Below are 17,574 nucleotides of genomic sequence, written 5' to 3'. Positions count from 1 at the left end.
CCCATGGGTCCCCTACACAAGGGTCTCCAGTGCTTCTGACCTCCTGGCTGGCTCACCAGTTCTTGGGGCTTGTTCCCCAGAGGGAAAGTCCCTCAAGATTCGATTCACAGACAGAACAAAAACTAACCCAGAGACCAACTAAAAGCCATGAGTTTATTGGGACAGGAAACGTCCTGAAGATATATGACTGCACGAGTCCTGGTGGTGAGGGGGCAGAGAATTACTGCTGAAGACGGGACACAGCTGGGCATTCCATATCCCTGCATGAACCCCCAAATACGTAGCAAAATCAAGAATTGTACTGATTGATGAGAAAATGCTAGCAATACACAAGCTTATTTTCTGGCAGAAGCCTGACCACCTGCTTAATGAGGGGGCATGGGCATCTTGCCCTCCTCCTGGGCAGAGAGCTGATTAGAAGCCGGAAGTGCCACCAGGGCTCTGTAACACATCCACCCACTGCCGGCCGGTGTGCTGTGACTCATAATGACCCTGGTGGCGGCCCCTCTTGTGTTGGGCTGACCACTGGACTCTCGAATGTGTTCTAGTCTCCCGATCTGGGCCACCAGGCTCCTCCCTGCTCTCTTCAGTTCTCGTGGCTTCCCACTCTGGCAGCAGAACCTCAGAACTGGAGTGCCTTCACACTTGACTGTCCTGTTTTAGTTTATGTTCTTTTCAATGTCTCTTTTGGACTTCTGAGTAGCTCTCACGTCTTTGTCCTTTTTGGTTCCTGGAACAAAACCTGTCAAGTGATGACTATGGATGATGTCAGGTTTCAACTCAGCATGGGGCTGTGCCCACCAAAGGCCCCCAGGTGCCTACACTAGATGTGACGGCATTCCCTCTCTTCAGCCCTACTATAGAACATTGATCTCTGCATCTGCCCTTTCTTATTTCAAGTGACACCAGAACATTTTGTCCATGACAAATCGAGTAGCATCCACTTCCTAAATGACATGTCTCCAGAAACTCTATGAACTTTGAGAAATGTCGGTAGTTGTAGAGGGGCTTCAGGCTTTTGTTCATAGGGTCGCCATGAGTCGTGCTCGACTCGAAGGCAATCAACAACAATAACAACAACATCAAAAGTGTTGGGAAAATCCGTCAGGGACTCTGCAGAGTACTGAGGAGAAGGATGTCAGTTCAAGGCCTGCCTGATCTAAGCCATGATCTTTCTGATTACTTGCTGAACATCTGAAAGTTGGAAATGGCTAAGGATGACGGGAGAAGAATTGGATGCCTTTGAGTTGTGGTGTTGGAGAGGAGTGCTGCATATCCCATGGACTGAAAAGAATCAACAAGTCTGTTTGGGAGAAATATGACCAAAGTGCTGTTGGAGCAGGAACGGTGAAGCTTCGTCTCATACTTTGGGCATGCTGTGAGGAGGAGGGTCAGAGTAAGAGAGGGGTAAGAGAGTCAGCACGACGGAGGGACACCGTGACTGTAGCAGGTATGTCCAGGATAATGAGGACAGCACACGGTGGGGTCACGTTCAGAGCTGTTGTTCAGAGGGTCATTCATTATGAGTCACAGTCGACTCAATAGCACGTAACAACGACGACAACAACAATGGGAGTTCTGGTGGCTTCCTGGTAAGGAGTTGTGCGGTTAAGTCAAAGGCATGAGGTCCAAATCCACCAGCGGCTCTGCGAGCTAGGCTTTCTCCTCCATGTTATCTGCTATCTCTGACCCCCCACCAGAGGGTCAGCTGTGAGCTGGTCCCGGTGCGATGGAAGACAGCAGCCACAGTGCGCCATAGCACACGCACTATACACCACAGGGAGTGCAGTCAGGTGTCCGGGCCGGCTGCAACCGAAAGGGCTGACCCGTGCTCCCTGGGAGAAGGATGGACGGTGTCGGCAAGGACGTCTCCCCTGAGGGTCATTGTGAATTGGAGCTGACGCAGTGGCAGTGGTTAGGTATGTTAATGCCTAAAGCACCTGGTGGTGCAGTGGTTAAAGCACTCTGCTGCTGACCCGCAGGCTGGCATTCCTGGTGGGTGTCCCTCTACTGGCGGGGGGTTGGCGAGGAGAGGAAGAGCCTCAGCCGGGTGGACTGACACTGTGCTTGCCGCAGTGGGTTTGAGTGGGGGTCAGAGATGGTGAGGATACCACAGGGCACGAAGGATTCGCATCTGTTCACAGAGTGAACATGTGAGGCCTGCCGACGTGAAGGCATCTGACAACACAGCAGCCACCCTCCGGGGGAGAGAAGTAGACAGGGTCTCTGTGAGGCCGAGAGGCTCCACAGAAGGGCTTCCGAGACATGTGCAGAGTGGCACTGTAGACAAGCGGTCCTCATTTCTAATTGTATTACTTCATTAAAATTATCTACAGTTTCTCCTTGGAGGCTAGGATTTTGAAACTCCGTCTCACATCCTTTGGGCATGTGGCCAGGAGGGACCAGTCCTTGGAGAAGGACATCAGGCTTGGAAAGATGGGGGGACACCGCAGGAGAGGAAGACCCCGGATGAGATGGATTGAGATGGTAACTGGGGCGATAGGGGTTGGTGTATCAGAGGCCGTGAGACTGGCTCAGGACAGGGCAGGCTTCAGAGCTGCTAGGGTCGTTCGTTATGAGTCGCAGGTGACTTGATGGCACATCACAACAACGGTTTTCACTTAACTGTGATTTTGCTTAAATATATTTGAGAGGCGGTTGCCACATTGTGTCCGATAGGAGGTTTCTCTGAGAAGCGGCGAATGGCTTGTGGTTGATTACATGAGTTATATTCCTGCCTTTGGTGGTGTGGACAGAGAGTTGTGCCGGGAGAGTGCTGTGGAGTATCTGCGTGCCTGGAGTGACTCGTGCAAGTGTGAGCTTCTTGACAGGCCAGTAATAAGTCCAAGCAAATGTGAAAATTGGTGTTTCAAGACCACACAGATTTTTTGTAGGAATAGTCATTGCCTGTCTTTGTGTATAACATCTTAATGTGCTTTTCATCTTGGTAGTGGGATGGCGAGAGGAGGACACAGTTGGCCTTGTTTGTTGTCCATGTTGGCTTGTGGCCACACTAGCAGAGTTGAGTAGTTGAGGCAGAGACTACATGACCTGTCATACCCACCCTGTGGCCTTTGCAGAAGCATTTGATGACCTCCTATTTAGAGAAGCCTTCCACCAGGTCTGCTTTGGCCCAGCCTGGAGGTGTGGCTTGGCTGGGGTCTCTGCTGGACATCAGCATGTTCAATGAGGTCTCTTCTTTCAGACTTGGAGGGCCTTGAAGGACTCTCAGCCTTGGTTAGCTTCCACTCCCCTGGTGTCCTTGGCCCATCACCTGTTCAGCTTGGGACTCAGACACAAATGCAAGAGACCCCCCTCCCCCGCACTTCCCCCGCAGTGCTCCCTCCAGTTTGGTTCGCCCCACTGTGTTCTGTTGGGCCCCTTCTCTCTACACAGCAAGGACACCTCATTTATTCGCCTCTCTGCATGCTGAGAGCTTCAGAAGAACCATTTTTCGGTTTTGTTGGTTTTTCTAGTTGTGCGTGGTGGTTGGGTCGGTTTATTTACTTGGTGTTCTTTCTCTCATCTCTCCTGGACTTGTGGTTACCCTTCAGTTCAGAAGAGCCAACCACAAAGGCAGGGGTGTGGGCGAGGTCAGGCACACAGGGCTGAGATCGCCTTTCACAGGGGACTGCAGAGTGACTGCCAGCTGATTCTTTGCAATTCACAAATCGCCAGGTATTGGAGTCTTTGTTCTTTCACAGAATCTAATTTCTGCCCTGGCGGAGTTTCACTTTCCAACTTAAACATGGCATTAAAATCTGTGATTGCAGTGCTGAATCGAATTCACAGTACAGATTAAAGTTTGGAGGGATTCAGCCTGCGGGTCCTCAGGAAGGTAATTTATAAGCCAGCTTAGGCTCGTCCCTGGCGGAAACATTTGCATCTCATTTGGGCTTTACAGAGCCAGGTGGGTCAGAGGTGGACCCTGAAAGAATTGTTAAACACGTAAGAGGATTTGAGCATAAAATCCTTTCCTGTTTTGGCTTGACAGATCTAAAGCAGGTGCTTGGTCACGCAGGCTTGAGGACCAGATCTGTCCTGCCACTTTGAGGGTCTAGTTAATTACACAGAAAGCTTTTGGTGTTAATAATCATCACAGCTGAATAAAGAATTACCTAATTGCTCTTCTTTTAGTGGTTTCATTTAGGAAGGTCATTTCTAGTCGTATCTGATTTATTGTTAAAATTAGCATAAGGCATCTATTTTCAGTTTAACCAAAGCTTATAAAAAATGTGTGTGTACTTCCGTCCACGTTAGCGGTGCTCCACAGCCCCTCCCTGCTCAGCTGCCCCCACTCCAAGGTGCAGAGATTTCTTTCTGTTGTAAACATTATATAGAAAACAAAATATTTGCTATTTTTTACGTGCACAGTTTGGTCACCTTGACCTTGTCACACAGCGCCCAGGCATCACTGTTGTCTTCACATCATTCTGTCACTTTCCTTAGGAGGATTTTTTTAACTGATGATAACATTTTCCTCATTTTTACGAATATTTTCCTGCTTAGGTATATGTCTCTGAAAATGAGTTCCATTGTGCATCCTTTGAACTCTCTGTGTATGACATACCACACTTCTCATTCTAATTTTGTTTGGGATACATTTCCCTCAAGGTTCAGACTCATTGTTGAATTTACGTGAAATTCATTCATTTCACATCTGTATAAGATCCTGTTACACATCCATTGTCACTATTTATTTGTCCCTTTTATGATGAATAGATTGAAATGTTTTCCTTAGTGGTCAAGTATGTTGTAATACCTCACTGATTTTACTTTGCATTTCACCGTACTGGGAGTCTTTTTGAATGTTAATTGTTCATTTGGAAAGCATCCATTTTTATTTATTTTTTTTAAAAAATGCTCATTCAGACATTTCTTTTTCTCTTGAGTCATTTGCCTTTTTTTTTTGTTTTGTTTTATGAGTTTTGATATCCAGTATAGCAGAAGGCATCTGTGTTACAAATTCCTTTCCCCTCTGAAGTGTGTCTTCATTTTCTTTTATGGATGGTTTTTTTTTTCCATTCTTAATTTTAATGTTGTCAACTTCACCAATCTTTCCCTTTAAGATGGTGTTATTGCTGTCATTTGTGAAGAGATCTTTCCTCCCATAACTCTTAAGTGTAATAGTTTTCTCTAAGAGTAATCAGGCTTGTATTCTTAGACCATGCTTGTTTAAATCTATGGTAACTGGTTGTGCTGCCAATCCAGAGTCAGGCAGTTCAAATCCACCGTTTTTCCTTGCAAGAAAGATGAGCAGTCTCCTCCTCTGAACAACCTGCTAGCGGGTCAGGTCTGAGTCAGCTTTGACGGGATGGCAGGCAGAGAAAAGGAATGGGGTTTTTGCTTGATAGGGTCACTCCACGGAGCTTTAAGGTGTAGTGTGTTACATATTGTACTGCTAACAGAAAGGTTGGTGGTTTGAATCCACCATTTGCTCTGTGAGAGAAAGATGGGGAGTGTTTTCTCGTAGAGATTTACAACGTCGATGGAGGATTGCTTAGTCAGACAGAGTCCATGACTGTGTGGGTTGTAGGGTGTCAGCAAGTTGGAACTGAGTTTGGTTTGTCCATTTCATCAAGGTTTCAAATTTATGGACGTAAAATTGTTCATGATAATCGTTGAGATCTTTCTGAAGTCTGCAGGATTGTAGGAGTGGTCCAGTGGTACTCTTGGCTTGAATCTTGGACCCAGAGTGATCCTATGTGGTCTCTGCTGTGTTGCAGTCACTGGATTGGTTGAAGGCCTTCCTGCCTCTCCTTTATTGATCGATCCTCCACCTTCCCAGCACCATATCCTTCTCCAAGGACTGGCCTCTCCTGACAGCATGCTCAGAGCACATAAGGTGAAAGCTCATGATTTGTGCTTCCAAAGAACACCAGCCTGCACCTCTTCTGAGACAAATTGGTCTGCTCTTGGCTAGTCCACCCTATTTTCTTGCCACACAGTTCACAGGCATGGATTCTTCTTCGGTCCCTTAGTCTCTTGGCTTTGCTAGGAATCTAGGGTGTATTTGCTATGCATTTTGTTAATTGATTTTCTTATCTTTATTTCCCCCCCCCCCTACTTTCTATGGGCTCATCTTCTTTTACTTTCAAGCATTTTTTTTGTGGTTTGGGTAAAACTTTTCAGAGCGAATGAGTGTTCCATTCAATGACTTAGACACATTTGGCTTCATGAAGTGGGTTGCAGTCCCTCCAATGACCAGCATCTGCCCTTCTGCCTCCCTGGTTCCCTGTTTCCTTTCAGCCTTCACGTCTCATCTTCTGGGCTTTTTTTTTTTTGGGAAAATGGTGGTGGATTGTACTGAGGAGTGTATGTTCTTCTCTGGTGTTAGAATTCACTTTAGGGGCCATTTGTTGATCCCTGGGGGTGAGTTCAGTTCTAAGCCTAAAGCATGTGTGAGCCTGCAATCTCTGAGGGGTCTGGCCAGTCTCCTTCAGATCAGTAAGCCAGGTCTTTTCTATAATTTTTAACATTAGTCAACCCTTTATATATTCCCACTCTGTCAGGACCTTTTATTGTGATCCTAATTAGAGCAGCCTATAGGGAGATATGCTAACAACCTCAAGGTGAGTGGTTTGAATCCTCCAGTCTCCTCCCATGCAATTGACAGTGTCTGAAACCCCTCCCTCTGGAGGGTCAGCTATGAGCTGACCTCTGTCCCCACCCCACAGGAGTGAGTTTGTTGAGTTGTATCTGGGCACCATCCAGGTCTTCTGGTCTTAGGAGTGGAGGTGGGGGTGTGGAGTCCACTAGCCTTTTGGGCTGTTTCCTCATTTTGCGTTCATCTTGCTGCCTTTCACCGCATCCAGATGAGGAACTCTTTGCATTGGTTACTTGACTGAATTACACTTTAATTGTTCTTTTCTAGTTGCTGTTGTTCTGTGCTGTCAGTTTGATAGTAAAACAGATAGAAAAGGCCCCTGACCTAGTGCTGGGCTATCCTCACAGTCTCTGCTGTGTGTATACCCACTGTTGTGAGCGCCAGGTTAATAATCATTTATGATTTGCACAGTTAACCCTTTAAGTTAAGTACTTAATAGCAATCTATAAGTTTTGATACATCTTTTTATTGTTCAGATCAAATGACTTTCTAAAGTTCATTTTGGCTTTTTAAACTTATGACTTATTAATAATTCATAAATATTTTGTAATTTAAAAAAATGCGTTCTATTGTTTCATTTATGCACAGTGTTTTGTGCGGTCTTTCATTTACATTGTGTTTCATACACTCATTCATAGACACTGTTTCATACACCCGATCACTACTGACCAGGCCTGTTAACCCTTCATCTCATAAAGGAATTTGGTTTCTTGTTTAAGTGGCATTTTATTGTTTCGGTGGTAGAACACATGTACGACCACCAGGTGCCCTTTCAGCCAGTGTCCATGTGCTGTCCAGTGACGCTGGCTGCATTCTCTGTGTGCTCCAGCACGGCTGCCCTTCCTTACTGACTTGTGTGGCTGGCGCCCCCTAGCGCTGGCGCTGCTCAGCATGTGCAGCTGTGCAGGGGGGCATGTGAGGGCACCCCGAATTCCTTTGTTCTCCTGCAGAGCCGCGTTAGGAGCCATGATCCACAGCGTTTTGTAGATTTACCTTGTGTGCTGGAACATTCTGTGTATCTGCACCTGCTGGGAGCCACAGACTCTGTGTCCTTTTTCTCTTTGAATGACTGCCTTTCAGTCGATGGACAGATTCCACGTGAGTACACTTAAGTACTCTGAAATTCTCATTCCGCACAATGTTGTCCATAACATTGAGCCATAATTATCCATGATTACGGTCCACACAGGCATAGCCAATAAAACACAGGTGGACATCTTTCTGGCATTCTTTTCTTTCAGCCAAGATTTATCCCATATCAGCAATAATACTCCTCCTGGTTTTTTCTTATCGATCTGGTTTGAGTTTCTGGCAGTTCCCTGTCGATGTATTGCTCTAACTGTTTTGATGACATCAGCAGAAAGTTATTTGAGTATGATGTTAATCATTTTCACTGATTTCTGCATTCTATTGGATCACCGTCCTTTGGAATGAGCACAGATGTGGGGATCTTACAGCTGCTTGGCTAGGTAGCGGTCTTCCAGATTTCTTCACATAGACAGTGAGTGCTTCCAACATCTCTTTACTGTGTTGAAACATCTCAGTTGATATTTTGTCCATTCCTGGCACCTAGTCAATGCCTTTATCCTAGTCTTAGGAAATTGCAGACTTGTGAAATCCAGTGAACATTTTTCTTTTTCTCTTGCTAGTTAGGATTGTATTTCTGTTTTTCAGCACTGTGAGTATTCTTACCTTAGTTAGATGGTCATTGTTATTTTAGATGACTCCACGTCTTTGTGACTTTCCTTCCGTTTTGGACCTTAGACAGTGTATCAATAAAAGGTGTTTAGAATTTCTTCTTATGAGGGTTATAAATTCTCATTTTTTTAAGTCAGAAATCTCTTTAATCAATATAATGTCTGAGTAAGAAATTCTGGATTTATTTTAATATCCTTCCTGCACCTGGAAGACACCCTTTGGCATCTGTTGTTGGTTATAAGTCAGCTAGCTGCCATTTGAGTTGTTGCTGGCCTTTTATTCTTTCCTCTTTCTTTCCTGGTGGCTTTAAAGATTTGAATGGTGATTTTATTTTTCCTTCTTGCATTTGTTGCATTTCTTTAATCTGTGAGTGTTGTCTTTCATCAGTTCTTGAAACCTCTCCGCTCTTGTCACTTCAAGGATTACTCCTCCTCTTTCTGCACTGCTTTGAAAACACTAAGTAGACAGATCTTTACATATTTCTTTCCTATATTTTTGTCATTTTTCTCCTCTTTTGGGCATTGAAAGTAATTTCTTTTTAGTATTAAGATTTTAAAATTCCTCTCTCACTGCCTGTAAGCATCCGTGTGGTCATCTAGCAAGTTCTCCTTAAAAGTCTGGATTCCACTTCATTCTCTCAGTTCACTGAGGTTTTGTGTCTGTGCTTTTGATTTTTAGACCTTAGTTTGCTGAGTCACTTTGAAAAAATTTCTGCTTTGCGATTATGTTCAATTTGTCCTTTTTAGTTCATTAGACTCCATAAACATAGTGTTTTGTTATTTGCCTCCTAATCCAACTTGTCAAGTGTTTCTTTCTTTTTTTTTTTTAAATTGCTTTTGTTAAGTACCACCTCTGGTAGTGTGTTTATTTGTGTGTGTTGTAGTTTTTATTTTTGGAAAATTACTTGTATGCATATGATGAAGCCTAGACAGAATCCTTCCTGTAAGGTGCGCTCTTGTTTGGTTCCCCAGCGGGGAGTCATCTTCACCCCTGTTCATGGCTTGAGTGTTCCTGGGCCATCCACAGATGGGACTGGCTTTCTTAATGAGTGGAGGATGCAGAAGACCACATACTGTGATTCTGTGTGAAATGTCCACATAATCAAATCTACAGGAAAGAAATTAGTAGTTGCCTAGAACTGGGAGTGGGATGGGGGGAGGTGGTGCAAATGTTTGGTTGCTAACCAGAAATTTGGAGGCTTGAGTGCACCTTCATACCAGTGGGAAGGCCTTGGGTCTTCTCTCTGAGAACCTTATGCTCTCCCCTGAGTGCCCCTGAGCTGTTATCCACTGAGTAGTAGCATCTTTTTGGAGGACTTGAGAGTAGGAGAGGGGGCACAATGGAGAGTGATGGCAGACGAGCAGGTGTCGCTGTCTGTTTGCTGGCAGGGAGCAGCGACACCCTGATGGGGGTGAGTACAACAGAGATAGACCACTTCAGAGAGCCGACTCAACTTTAGTAGAAGTTAACAGTAAACAGGAAGACAAAGTAGAGTAGATGTGAAGTATGCTGATTGGACAGGAGAACTGTGGCCCCGTGCAGACCACTCCCAACTCAATGGATGCAGCAGCATCTTCCCGGGCAGCGAGCTTTCTCAGCCAGCACAGCCAAACACAGGAGAGCTTTCTCCCGTATTGAGGGCTGATATGGGCCAGAGAGGCTTGCATTTATCCGGAGCTAGGTGGTTGGCCCTGGCCAGAGGCCTCCTCTTCCTCCCCAACATCCCCCAATGAGCAGAACAGTTTCTTTTTAGGGTGATGGACATGTGAAAAAATTAGATTATGGCAGTAAGGTCCAGTAAATTTGCTAAAACCCATCTAGTTGTGGACCTAAAATGGGTAAATTTTATGGTGCATGTGGTATGATCTACTCCTTGGAAACAGTTTGTTGCTCTGCCCTTCCCGGTGCCACATGCCCTGGGAAGTGGGGGGTGGTGGCCTGGTGAAGGGGAGAGGACAGTGCATACGGAAGGTCTGTGACATTGAACTGTGAAGTGTGCAGTTCTGTGATGAGAGGGTCTGTTTTGGGAATGACCGGGATGTGACGGAGACCCCAAGGGAGCCCACACTGTAGGAAAAATGATGCCTGTGGACGTGCTTGATACCACCATCAGCCTGTCAGTTTGTCATAGATACAGTGTCTGCATAGTGCTGCCCAGCAAAGCTGACGGCCTGCCTGATGTTGGTTGGTTTACGGGCTCAGTGTGGATTCGGGATTCTGCCCTCCGGCCTGTACATGGAGAACGAGGTGAGGGCGGGCTCTGCCCACACCCCCCCGAGGCCCCCTTGCTGGGTCCCGTGTGGAGGCGCCCTTGCCTCTGCTGTGCTCAGTGCCTCTTTTCTTGTTCTGTCACCCGGGGATGGTAATCGTGGCCTCCTAATTCTGGTAATGAAGCAGAGCAGTAATTAGGTCCTTTCTGCTCGGTGCTTTGTGGTCCGTGGAGAAAACCCGTTCTAGAAGCAGACAAGACGCTACGTGGGTAATTGGTTCTCCTAATGAGGCTCAGGACGTGGCTTTTCCGGCTTGTGTTTGGTGGTGGGGGTGGCAGAGGGGAGTTCACTGCTGACCTCCTCGGCCCTATGGAGGGGGAAACTCCTCCTGGGCCTGGCGGGCTGGCTGTTTCAGTGGAGGGGGAGGCCACTCCTCCTGCCCTCACTGGTCCTGAGCCAGATGGACTGGTGGACAGTGCTGCCGTGTGCTCTTCACTCCTTACTGGTCTGGGGGTCAGTCCTGCAGATTTGGGACAAGGAGTGAGGGGCCTAAGAGACGAATCCGGCTGTCTCCAACTTCTCGCCTTGCTTGTACAAGGCCCCGCCTGCCCCCCAGCCGACTAGCACCTCCCCGCGCCCCCAGAACTTTGGTGAAGTGACTCTCTATGGGTTGTCTGCAGAACCCTCCCTTGCTGCGCTCGGGGGAGGCCCACCAAGTGCTCAAGGTTCTTTGAGCTTTTTAAGGTCAGAGCACATGGGAGTTTAAAAAAAATTGCAAAGAAATAAAATTTTAAACTTGCTAGGATGACTCATAAAGAGCAGGCTTTTGAGATGGGGGAGTCCTTGGGGGAGGTTTTTCTGGTGGGGGGAGCCAGGAGCCACCCTCCACCTCCCAGAGCAGTGGAGCGAGGGGCCCTTCCCGAAGGGTTTCGTCCCCAGTAAATGCCTCAGAACCCTCTCCCAGGCCCGTTCTGTCCATTCCTCGCGTTCCTTGACGTTTCCCCGTCCCAAGACCTGCGGACCGCAGCAGCCACACGTTTCGTTCCTCTTCCATCCTCCGTGGGTGCTGGGTGCCCCGCGTGTGCTCCAGGTCTCATCGATTATTTATTTAGAAGGTTTTTCATCCTGAGAAAATGAGAATGATGTTGGGAAGTTTGAATTAAATCAAGGCTCTGGCAACTGGTGAGTCATGGAATTGATTAAAACATGACAGGAGAGAGGTGGGGCTCCACCCACCCACAGATGCCACTCTAGGCCAGACTCTGAGGGTGTGCCTGTGGCGTCCGTGGCCCTTCACTACCCCATGTGGAGGGGCAGCACTGGCCAGGGCTGCACTGGTCAGTGTACCTTCAGCCTCTCCACTTGCCAGAGTGAGCGAGCCACAGGTGCTTTCAGGCCAGTGGTGCTAGAGCGCTGGTCGACGCAGGGCCAGTTGGAGATGGAATGAATCCAGGTTATGTAAGAAGGCTCGGTTTTCAGAGCATTTTGGAATTGCTGCAGTGCTTCGCTCATTCTTGGTTTTTTTTCCAGCATCCTGAAGCCCAGTGGCTGCTGGCCCTGTGCCCTCTGGTCCAGAGGCCATTGCTGCTGGCCCCATGGCTGGGTCGTGCACACTGCTGTTGTCACCTGTGTGTGCCACAGCTTAGGGTGTGGTATTCCTTTAGCATACCCTGGGTGCTGCAAACTCAAAACCCAAATGTCAACAGTTCAAGTCCCCCCAGAGACACTTCCGAGGCTGGCCTAATGATGTTCCCCTGACAGACCAGCCCCTGAAAACCCCATGCGGCTTGGCACTGTTCTGCCGGACGTGGGTTCCTGTGAGTCCGAGTGGACGTGATGGTGGCCAGAGGGTATTTCTCTAGATGAATTCGGCACAGAGCTGTGTGTAGATAGCTCCGAAGACAGACTTAATGTAATGTGTCATTATGAGGTGGGACCTGGGTGTACAATAATCTGGAAACCCCGTTGTTTTGGGGTTGGGGTTTAAAAAATTCGCCTGCCTGCTAAGTTAATTCTGCAGTGACTGGCGGTTCGGCAGGTGCAGAATACTCACCTAAATACACGTCCTTTAATAATCGAGCGCCTGCTCTTCCTCAGAACCCCCCTCAGCTTCCCTGTAGGTGGCTGTGAGGTCCCTGCCTCCCCACTGTCCCCACACCCACCTATCCATCACAATGCTGTTTGCAGCGGGCAGATGGAGGGGCGCGGGCGGCTGTGAGGACATCCATCCCGTCCCTGGCAGGACTGTAATTGTCTGGTTCAGCAGGGAAGCCATCCCTCAGCCTCTCCTCCAACCCGTCTTGCGTGCTGCTGCCGACGCTGGTTCCCACGGCCCATTTTTCACTGAAATGGAGCCTGTGAGACGCAGATCCACACTTGGCTTGTCATAGATTTTGGTAAATTGAGACTCCTCATGCTGACCGGATGCCTTCTGTCTGCCCTGCAGATCCCTCTTGTAGGAAGCCGACCGTGGCCCCAGGGGAGGGTGAGAAGTGTCCCTTTGATGATGGGCTGTCATTTTCCGTCTGGCTAGACTTGTATGCTGAGGTTCCCTGTACCAGACTGTGAGGCCGGATGAGTGGCAAGGGCTGGGGCTGTGGTGTCTGCCTGGTGCTCCTGGGCCGGCTCACCTTCTGCCTTGGCCCCCTAAGGTACTGCCTCGGGTGAGCTGGGCCCGCTCTGCCCCAGGGGGAGTGTTCAGATGCCACCAGCTTGAAGTCTTGCTCAGTGGCTCTGCTTTCTAGAAGAGAGCATTCTCCCTGTCTGTTTCGTATGACCTTTGTCATGTTTGCCATCATAGTGTACTCAGCTGACCCCCAGCCCTGAGGTGATGCCTTTCCACCTCACCCACTAAAGTGATGTGTCCTGTGAACATGTTTGTGGAATGAAAACATGAGTCCAGTTATGTATCACTTCACCTTTGTTTTTTAAACTTTATAAGCTTTTAAAATGAGCAGTATGTGCAGAAAGGTATCTAAAACAAATTGTGAAATGAATCCATCCAGAGCAGTGCTGGGAGTTACCTCCAGGTCAGGGAAGACACTTGCTGCAGTTTTCTCAGCTGGGTGTCAGGGTTTGATGCAAACAGAATCCTGTGTATCCTTTTGTATCTGATGAAATATGTGATTAGTCTGTCTTTACACCTAAATTCATTCTCGTTGATACAGTGTTCCAGAGTTAATTTCTTCAGGCCACAGTCACTGACTGTTTGGGTTGCCCCTGGTTTTGGACATTTTGAATGGTGCTGATAAGGACACTTGGATACCTGTTTCTTGGTAAGCGTGTCTGGTTGCAGGCCCAGTAAGTCGCCAGCACAGTGCAAGTCAGCACAGCAGGGGTTGGGAGGTAGTGCAGAATCGGACAGGGCCTTGTCCTTCTGTGCAGGTGGGTTGTTGTGAGCCGACATCTTCCTGCACCAGCAGGGCGTGCGGCTGGTCAGATTTAGAAGACACAGGGCTTCCACCTGACCTTCCGAAGGGGTGACTACCCTTCTCTTCAGAGAGTACTGTTTTGGTTACTCTGCCTCCTGCCAACAATGCCACGTACATGTTTAGCCTTTGTTACTGTTACTGTGGTAAACATCTATGTAACCAAACATTTGACATTCCACCCTCACATGTGAAGCTCAGTGGCTGTGTTCACCATGGTCCACTTGATGCTGTCCCCGTAACAGAGTTCAGGCCCCAGCACTGAACCCTTCTTTCTCCTTCCCTCCAGCCCACTCTGGGGCCCACAGAGAAATTTCCATCTTCTCACTTGCCTGTTCTAGACATTTTTGCATAAATGGAATCTTACATTATTTGCCCTTTTGTGACTAACTCATTAATTCAACACTGTGTTTTCAAAGTTCATCCCTGTTGTAGCAGATGGCAGGACTTTATTTCTGACTGGGTAATGTCACATGGTATGGATGGACCACCATTTGTTTATTCTCTCGTCTGTTGACGGACATATAGGCTTTCTCTGCCTTTTGTTTATTGTGACTAGTGCTGCAGTGTACATTGGTGTCTGAGTCCCTTTGTTCAAATCTATTTGAGTGTATAGTGGAGTTGCTGGGTGACATGGGAAGTCTTTAACTTTTTGGGGAACTGTTAAACTTTTTCGCAATGACTGTACCATTTTGCATTCCATCAGCAAAGAATGAAGGTTCCAGGTTCTCTATAATGTTGCCAACATTTGTTGTTTTCTGTTTTTAAATCTTGCTGAACTATTAGTAATATTCTTTCCCCGTTCCCCATCCAAAAATGCGTAGCTTGGATGACAGATTACATAGTTGACATAACAATTGTCAGTTGCATTTGTTTTTGTATTTGATGTGAGGTAAGATAGGGAATAGTTTAATTTTTTTTCATACAAATAGTCATTGTTTTTCACCTTTTATTGCCAAGGGCCGTGTCCTCAGCACCTTTTTTTTTTTGGCCCATACCAATATCATTAGCTATCCTTGGCATTAAGATTAAGGGAAAACTCATTCACAACCTACATTATGCAGCTACACAACCTTGCTTGCAGAAAGTGAAGAAGACTTGAAGTACTTACTTCAGAAAATCAACCCTGCAACCTTCAATATGGGTTCAACATCTAGAAAAAAAAATCCTCACCACTGAACCAACAGGCACAATCATGCTGATGGAGAAAAGATTGAGATTGTCAATGATTTGATTTTACTTGGATTTGCAATCGACATCCATGGTAACAGCAGTCAAACAATCAAAAGACATGTTGCATTGAGGAAATTTGCTGTCAAGGACCTCTTTAAAGTTCTAAAGAGCAAGGGTGTCAGTTTGAAGACTAAGGTGTGCCTGATGCAAACCGTAGTATTTTAATTTGCTTCCTATGAATCTGAAAGTTAGGCACTGAATAAGGACGGCCAAAGAAGAATCAGTGCCTGAGAACTGTGGTGCTGGCAAAGAGTATTGAATATCCCATGTACTGCCAAAAGAAGGAAGTGGAATCTGAGTGCTCCTTAGACGCAAGGATGGTGAACTTGGTCTCATTTCCTCAGGGCATATTTTCAGGAGGAACCTGTCCTTGAAGAGAGACATCGTATTGGGAAACGTAGGGTCTGTGAGAGGAAACCATCAAGGAGATGGGTTGACCCAGGGCCCAGCACAGTGGGTCTGAGCAGGACCGAGATGGTCAGGACGGTTCGCAGGTTCAGATCTGTTGTCCATGTGGTCTCTCTGAGTCCTAGTCAGTGTGCCGGCACCAGGAACCCAGCACCGCATCCTGTCCCCTCTCTCTGGCAGTGCTGTTGCCGGTGAATGGACCCTGGAAGCCTTGTCTCTCTGTGCCAGTATCACGTATCCTCACGTAGTTAGAAGAAGCAGGTCTTCTCGCGTTTCTCGTCCTCAGGAGTCTCTTCACCTCTCTCACCTCTTTGCTTTGCCCTTTATATTTACAATCAGTGGTTCTGATTCCACCAAGGGGGCAGGAGTCCTTTAGGGATTTTAAATATGCCTTAACCAAATAGGTCACTGGAGCAGAGGACGCCTATCTCTTCGACATTAGATGAGTTCTCTCATTTTCCATGTGGCGAAGCGCTGGTGACGTGGTCCCCAGCGAGTTGCACCATTCACCCAAATGTTCAAATCCGTCAGTAGCTCTGTAGGAGAAAGAAAGGCAATCTCCTGTGTGATTTAGAGCCTTGGACACCCTGGAGGGTCATCAGAGGAGTTGGTTCCGACCCCAGGGCAGTGAGTGAGCGAGCGAGTGAGTGAGTGATTTTCCATGCCCAGGTCATAAAACACTGGGATTTTTTGTTCCATTTTTTTCTCAGAGACTATATTCTGGCAGTGTTGTCTTAGAAACTTCATGTTACTTGTTCTAGTATCTGGGAATGCAGTTGACTTTTGTTTACAGATTTTATATCCAACAGCCTTGTACAGCTCTTAATTTCAATAGTTTTTCCACATATACTTTCAGATTTCTATAGATGTTGTCAGAATCTTCTGCAGCTCTTGCTGTCTTCACTGTTCACTGTGTCCTCCTGACCTTGTCCTGTTAGCCAGGACCTGGTGGGTATGGAGGTGAGGAGGGGGCATCCTGCTCTTGCTCTTTGCCCTGGAGAGGAAGGGTTCAGTCTTTCAGTCTTTGCTCTGTGGTCTTTAAGGTGGCAGGTTTTGCAGACTCTCTTTATCAGACTAAAGAGGCAACTAAGAGTTGTTTTCTAATAAATGGCTGTTGCCTTTTCTGCTCCATCTGGGATAATCCTGCTGTTTCTTCTTTTGTTACGATGGTGAACGCCATCTCTGTACATACCTACTTTACTTCAGGAATAGCCTGATTGGGTACTTTAGGAAACCAGGCTACTTTGGTTTGAGATCTTATCTGTGTTCTTAATGACAGTTGTTCCCCCCCCCAACCTTAAAGGAATGGACCTGGGCGTGCTTTCTGTCCTCGGCCCCTGGAGCTGAGTGGGGTCTGGAGGACTTGCCTGCAGCTCTTTGTGTGGCCTTGGTGGATTGCTTTGTGATTGAGGCCTGATGTCAGAGGGCCTTAGGGACAGTTATGCTTTCTTTGTCCCCATGAGTCACATTGGTGAGTTGTGTTTTTCATCTTCACTTCAGGGACATGAGTCAGTGAGAGCATCCTCCTGTCCCCTCATGCCTGCAGACACTATGTGTTCCTTTCTGTCCCTCCTCCATGCGTCTCTTGAGGGCCTTTCTGCTCCGCCAGGCACGTTAGTTGGTTCTTGAGGAGGAGTGGATACACAGACACACAGTGTGTCTGCAGTGTTCTGATTCCAAGGGGAGAGCCATAAGGACTAGCGTGTCTGAAGAGACTCCTTAAAACATCTACCATGGGGATGACTCCAATGCTGGTGACCCCCTGTGTGGCTGAGCCGATTGCATTTTCAGGTGGAATCCATCAGCAGTGCCATGGAAGAGAGAGAGTCCTCTCCTGGAAGTTTACAGCTTTGGAAGCCTGAGGGGCAGTCAGTTCCAACTCAGACAGTGAGTGTGAGAAGTTTTGGAAGTAGATTGCTAGCCAGGTCTTTCTTGCATAGCAAGTAGATTGCTAACCAGGTCTTTCTTCCATGGCATGTCTGGGTGGACT

The 17,574-nt window shown here is 47.3% G+C and overlaps 1 protein-coding gene and 1 pseudogene across 2 annotated transcripts in view; one reads left to right on the top strand and one right to left on the bottom strand.

Moving 5' to 3' along the window:
* RPTOR (regulatory associated protein of MTOR, complex 1) overlaps positions 1–17,574 on the top strand; it is a 285,559-nt gene that overhangs the window by 22,845 nt on the left and 245,140 nt on the right. The gene's annotated exons all lie outside the window — the stretch shown is intronic.
* LOC102847434 overlaps positions 1–17,574 on the bottom strand; it is a 48,763-nt pseudogene that overhangs the window by 5,037 nt on the left and 26,152 nt on the right.

Source organism: Elephantulus edwardii, unplaced genomic scaffold, assembly GCF_000299155.1.
Source record: "Elephantulus edwardii isolate Elephantulus edwardi_28Jun2011 unplaced genomic scaffold, EleEdw1.0 scaffold00048, whole genome shotgun sequence".
NCBI lineage: Eukaryota > Metazoa > Chordata > Mammalia > Macroscelidea > Macroscelididae > Elephantulus > Elephantulus edwardii.
This window is presented reverse-complemented; position numbering and strand designations above follow the sequence as displayed.